Genomic DNA, 5,120 nt, shown 5'->3' on the forward strand with positions numbered 1-5,120 from the left:
AGCACGAATGTCTGTCTGGAGAGCAGAACAAAGAATCAGAGGACAGGAGAGCAGTGACCTCCTGCCACCTCACCTCGTGCTGGATCAGCAGCTCAGGGAGGCTGAGTTGTCTCAGATATTTTATTTAAAACCAGAATTGGACACAGATCAGCAGAACCTGCTCACCACGGGCCACTGCCCACTCACAGGGTGACAGCGTGGCTTTAAATCGGTGCTACCCAAGTGTCACCAAGGCTCTTTGTTCTCCAGGTGTCACCAAAGCTTTTTGTTCTCCAGGTGTCACCAAAGCTTTTTGTCCCCCGAGTGTCACCAAAGCTTTTTGCTCTCCAAGTTTTGATCTCCAAGTGTCACCAAAGCTTTTTTTCCTCCGAGTGTCACCAAAGCCTTTTGTTCTCTGGGTGTCACCAAAGCTTTTTGTCCTCTGTCACCAAAGCCTTTTGTTCTCCAGGTGGTGTCACTTTTCCAAGTGTCACCAAAGCTTTTTGTTCTCCCGGTGTCACACTCCACTTCAGGAAACTGCTGAGAGCGTGAATTTATTTTAGAACCCCTTGGTGCAGCAATAAGGGAACATTTGTTGTTTCTGCTTAGGATCAGGAAAAATCATGGATTTGTCCTTTTCCAGCCCGGGCAGTGGACTGCAGGAATGAGGGAACATTTCTTGTTTCCACCTAGGATTTGGGTACCTTTCCATTTCTCAAAGCAGGGGCAGAGCTGCCCTTTCCTCGGAGCAGCCTCTGGAGCTGCAGGAGCCCTCGGGAAGAGGCTGAGCCCTCCAGGGCTCTCCTTGTGCCACAGCAGCACCTGCTGGGAGACAACAGCTGGCACAGCTGGTGACTGCCTGGTGGCACCTGCCTGGCACCCCTCGCTGCCCACCCCACCGGCAGCACCTTGGCTGGCACACCCTTGGTTCATCCCTGCTCCGTTCCTCCTGGATTTGGGCCCCTGGAGCCGCCTTTGCCTGCTCAACCTTGCACAAGTGGTGGAAAGAGAAGAAACGGCTTCAAATTGTGCCTGGAAAGGGTTTAGTTGTGTATCAGGGAGAATTCCTGCCTGGAAAGGGTTTATTTGGATATCAGGGAAAATTCCTGCCTGGAAAGGGTTTAGTTGGATGTCAGGGAGAATTCCTTTCCTGCCTGGAAAGGGTTTAGTTGGGTATCAGGGAGAATTCCTGCCTGGAAAGGGTTCTCCAGCCCTAGGCAGGGGTGAAGTCCCCATCCCTGGTGGAATTTAAAATCCCTCTGGATGTGGCACTTGGGGCAGTGGTGGCCATGGAACAGTTGGACTCAATGATCTCAGAGGATTTTCCAACCTGAACAATTCCATGGTTCCCTGCTCCTAACCTTGCTCACCCAGACTCCCCATTCCCTGCTCTGGGGTCTCCCAAAATCTTTGGGGGAAAAAAAACCCATCCAGGTTTTATTTTCTCCTCAATCCTTTTGAGGCGGGTTGCTCACGGAGACAAATCCCACGTGCCCAGGCTGCCAGTGCCTGCTGTGTCACCCCCAAAAACAGGGATTTATTTTCCAGCCTGTTGCTATTTCCAGCTACATTTGCCAGTGGAACAGACAGCTCAGAGATAATTAAATACCTGTGAGGTTGTGACAACAAATAGCTGGGCTGGAAAGGGGAAACCCTGCCAAAAACCCTCCTGCGCAAAGGTCTGGGCTTTTTCTCTCCTTAATTAGAGAGTGGAGAATCCCCCTAATTAGAGGGTCTAAATTTGGGGGAGCTGGGACAATAAATGGGGTGGGGAGCAAACAATTCTTGGCGGGACCTCATTGCTTTGGTCACTGTTCCTCAAACGTGACCCAGAGGTACAGCCAGGCTTGGATTGATGGCATTGTCCATGGAATTCTTCATCCCTGAGCAAAGGTTTGGGACTTCTTCTCCCTATAATTAGAGAGTGGATAATCTCCCTAATTAGAGGGTCTTAATTTGAGGGAGCTGGAGCCATAAATGGGGTGGGGGCCAGAGAAATTCTTGGTGGGACCTCACTGTTCCTCAAATGTGATCAGAGGTGCAACCAGGCTTGGATTGATGGCATTGTCCATGGAATTCTTCATCCCTGAGCAAAGATTTGGAACTTCTTCTCCCTATAATTAGAGAGTGGATAATCTCCCTAATTAGAGGGTCTTAATTTGAGGGAGCTGGAGCCATAAATGGGGTGGGGTATGGAGAAATTCTTGGTAGGGCCTCATTGTTACTCAAAAGTGACCCAGAGCTGCAGCCAGGCTTTGGATTGATGTCATTGCCCCTGGAATTCTTCATCCTAATGGATGGCCTTGTCTCTCCTGTCCCCTCTGCTGCTTCCAGGAAGAGCAGGAATAAATCCTGGGAGCCGTAACGAGCTCTCAGCTGCCTGGCAGTGACAGGCACTGCAAAATGCCACGGGAGATGAGGAGTCAGGGATTGGAGGGATCTTTCCATCTGGGACACTGACAGAGCCTTCCTTATCAGCTGTCACCACCCTTGTGGTGCTGCTCCTTATCTCAGCGAGGTGCAGCTTTTTCTGCTGTGCTGCTATCTCTGCTTTTTCAGGAAAAACCGGTGGGAAAAGAGGGGGAATGATTGCACTTGCACAGGGGATTTTTGTCGTGGATCTGCTTTCCCACCCCCCTCCAAACATGGGCGTGCTTCCTGTGTTTTTCCCAAGTTCCCCGCCTTGTCCCAGCTGGAATGGTGGATTCCCAGGTTGGGATTGGATAGCTCCGACTGGGATTGGATTCCCAGGCTGGGATTGGATTCCCAGACTGGGATTGGATTCCCAGACTGGAATTGGATTCTCAGGCTGGGATTGGATAGCTCAGACTGGAATTGGATGCCCTGGTTGGGATTGGGTAGCTCAGACTGGGATTGGATTCCCAGACTGGAATTGGATTCTCAGGTTGGGATTGGATAACTCAGACTCGGATTGCATTCCCAGGCTGAGATTGGATAGCTCAGACTGGGATTGGATAGCTCAGACTGGGATTGCATTCCCAGGCTGGGATTGTATTCCCAGACTGGGATGGGATAACTTTTTGCTCACCCTTTGCTCTCACACAGCCTGGAGATGTTGGGATCTGGAAGAGGCTGCCAGCACCACCTATCCAGGGATAGCTCCACAGGGACAATTCCCAGAGGGACAATTCCCAGCCTGGCCCCAGCTGGGGCTGCAGCAGAGCTGGGTGGGCTGGCCCAGGGCTTTTCCCTCAGGATATTGGGATCAGGGATCTCATCCCAGTGACCCCTCAGCTCTGGAGGGCAGTGAATCCCTGAGCCAGGGCAGGCTGAGATTCCCAGGGAAGCCTGAGGAGCCTCCAGCATCCATCCAGCTGGGAAAGGCCTGGATCCCACCAGTCCCAGCCAGGAGCAGATCCAGTGCACAGGCTGGGAAAGGACAAATCCAGGATTTTTCCTGATCCACACAGGCCTCTGTCATATTTGCTCTCAACTGAGAAGCCACAAGCCAGGGGAGCTGGAAAATCCTGGCTGCAGGCAGGCACCTTTCCCTATAAACTGTATTTTTCTTCTTGGAACAGCACCTTTCTCCCGCTTTGGTCCATGATTTCACAGTGCTCCTTCTCCCCTGGGAATTTTCTTGTGCTCAGAACCTGCTGTGGCACAAAACCACATAACTGAGAATTAATCATGTTTTATTAGTATTGGAAATGTTCTATTAAGCAGCTGTTGTTTATTTCTTTTTAATTTTTCCTAATTTTTTTTTTAAGTATAAAATAATTTTTCCTTCCATTCGCTGTGGAAAAAGCTCTTCCCATGTCTGCCTGTCTCACCTGACGGGAGCTATTAAAGCCTTCAAAACAGCTGAAAGCAGCACTTTGGTTCCTGTGAAAGCCCCAGATTTCAACTCTGATTCCTACCAGGCTTGTCAGGGCTGGAGGCAGGGAGCAGATCTCGGGGGAAAGCTGGAATTGCTTCTCACTGGGACGAGTTTGTTGTTTCTGTCCCTTGGGGGTTGGAAATCTCTTCGGAATATTTTTCCTGCAGACAGGAGGGAGGTGCAGGCTGGGTTTTGGCAGGCCTGGCATTCCAGGAAAGGAGCTGAGGGAAGGACAGGGAGGAGACGGAAAGCTCCTGGAGGGGCTGTGTTCCCACAGGGAATGTCTGTCCTTGCTTCAGGACAGGAGATCCATCAGGAAAGATGAGTTTTCAGGTGGCACCAAAGGAAAAGGAGGGTGGGCAGTATTTAAATCAGGATTTTCCATCTCTCCACCCACACCACAGCATTCCAAGTGTTTTCCAAACAAGCCTGGACACCTCCCAGGGTGCCCCAATGTCCAGCCTGGCCTTGGGCACTGCCAGGGATCCAGGGGCAGCCACAGCTGCTCTGGCAATTCCAGCCCAGCCAGGAATTCCCAATTCCCAATCTCCCATCCATCCCTGCCCTCTGGCACTGGGAGCCATTCCCTGGCTCCTGTCCCTCCATGCCTTGTCCCCAGTCCCTCTCCAGCTCTCCTGGAGCCCCTTCAGGCCCTGCCAGGGGCTCTGAGCTCTCCCTGGAGCCTTCTCCTCTCCAGGGGAGCATTCCCAGCTCTCCCAGCCTGGCTCCAGAGCAGATCCAGCCCTTGGAGCAGCTCCATGGGTTCCTCTGGATTTGCTCCCCCACATCCACATCCTTGGTGTCCTTGGCCATCACCTGCTCACTGTGAGGTGCTCCTTCTCCATGGGGCTGCCCAACTCCTGCTGGAAATAATTCCAGTGTGCCTTTTGGGATTGTTAATGCCAGTCCCCATGGAATAAACACCACTTGGATGAACCCCCCTTGGCAGACCCCAGCTGCATTTTGGGGTCCGGCCTCCAATTCTGAGGTGATGTCTCAGTTGCCACAATCCTTCCTCATCCATAGCCATTTATCCATGATAAAAAAATCAGCTGCCATCCTGTTATAAAAAAAGGGATTTAGTGCCAAATGACCCTTTAAAGGGAAGCAGAACTGGCAGTGGGGGAGTGAGCAATGGTGGGAGGGCGATGGGAGCACTGGGATGGCACAAGTGTCATATCAGGGCTGGGAATTCTCCTCTGAGGCTCTCCAGGCTGCTGAGAAACAAATGTGGGAGCTTCCAAAGAGCACAACCCACACATTGCTGCGGATAAATCTGTCACAGACATTTCTTTTATGA

At 51.6% G+C, this 5,120-nt stretch overlaps 1 protein-coding gene across 1 annotated transcript in view; it reads left to right on the forward strand.

Annotated features, from left to right (window-relative positions):
• MDGA2 (MAM domain containing glycosylphosphatidylinositol anchor 2) overlaps positions 1-5,120 on the forward strand; it is a 148,001-nt gene that overhangs the window by 76,450 nt on the left and 66,431 nt on the right.

The sequence above is a fragment of the Geospiza fortis genome, unplaced genomic scaffold (genome assembly GCF_000277835.1).
Source record: "Geospiza fortis unplaced genomic scaffold, GeoFor_1.0 scaffold23, whole genome shotgun sequence".
Classification (NCBI taxonomy): domain Eukaryota; kingdom Metazoa; phylum Chordata; class Aves; order Passeriformes; family Thraupidae; genus Geospiza; species Geospiza fortis.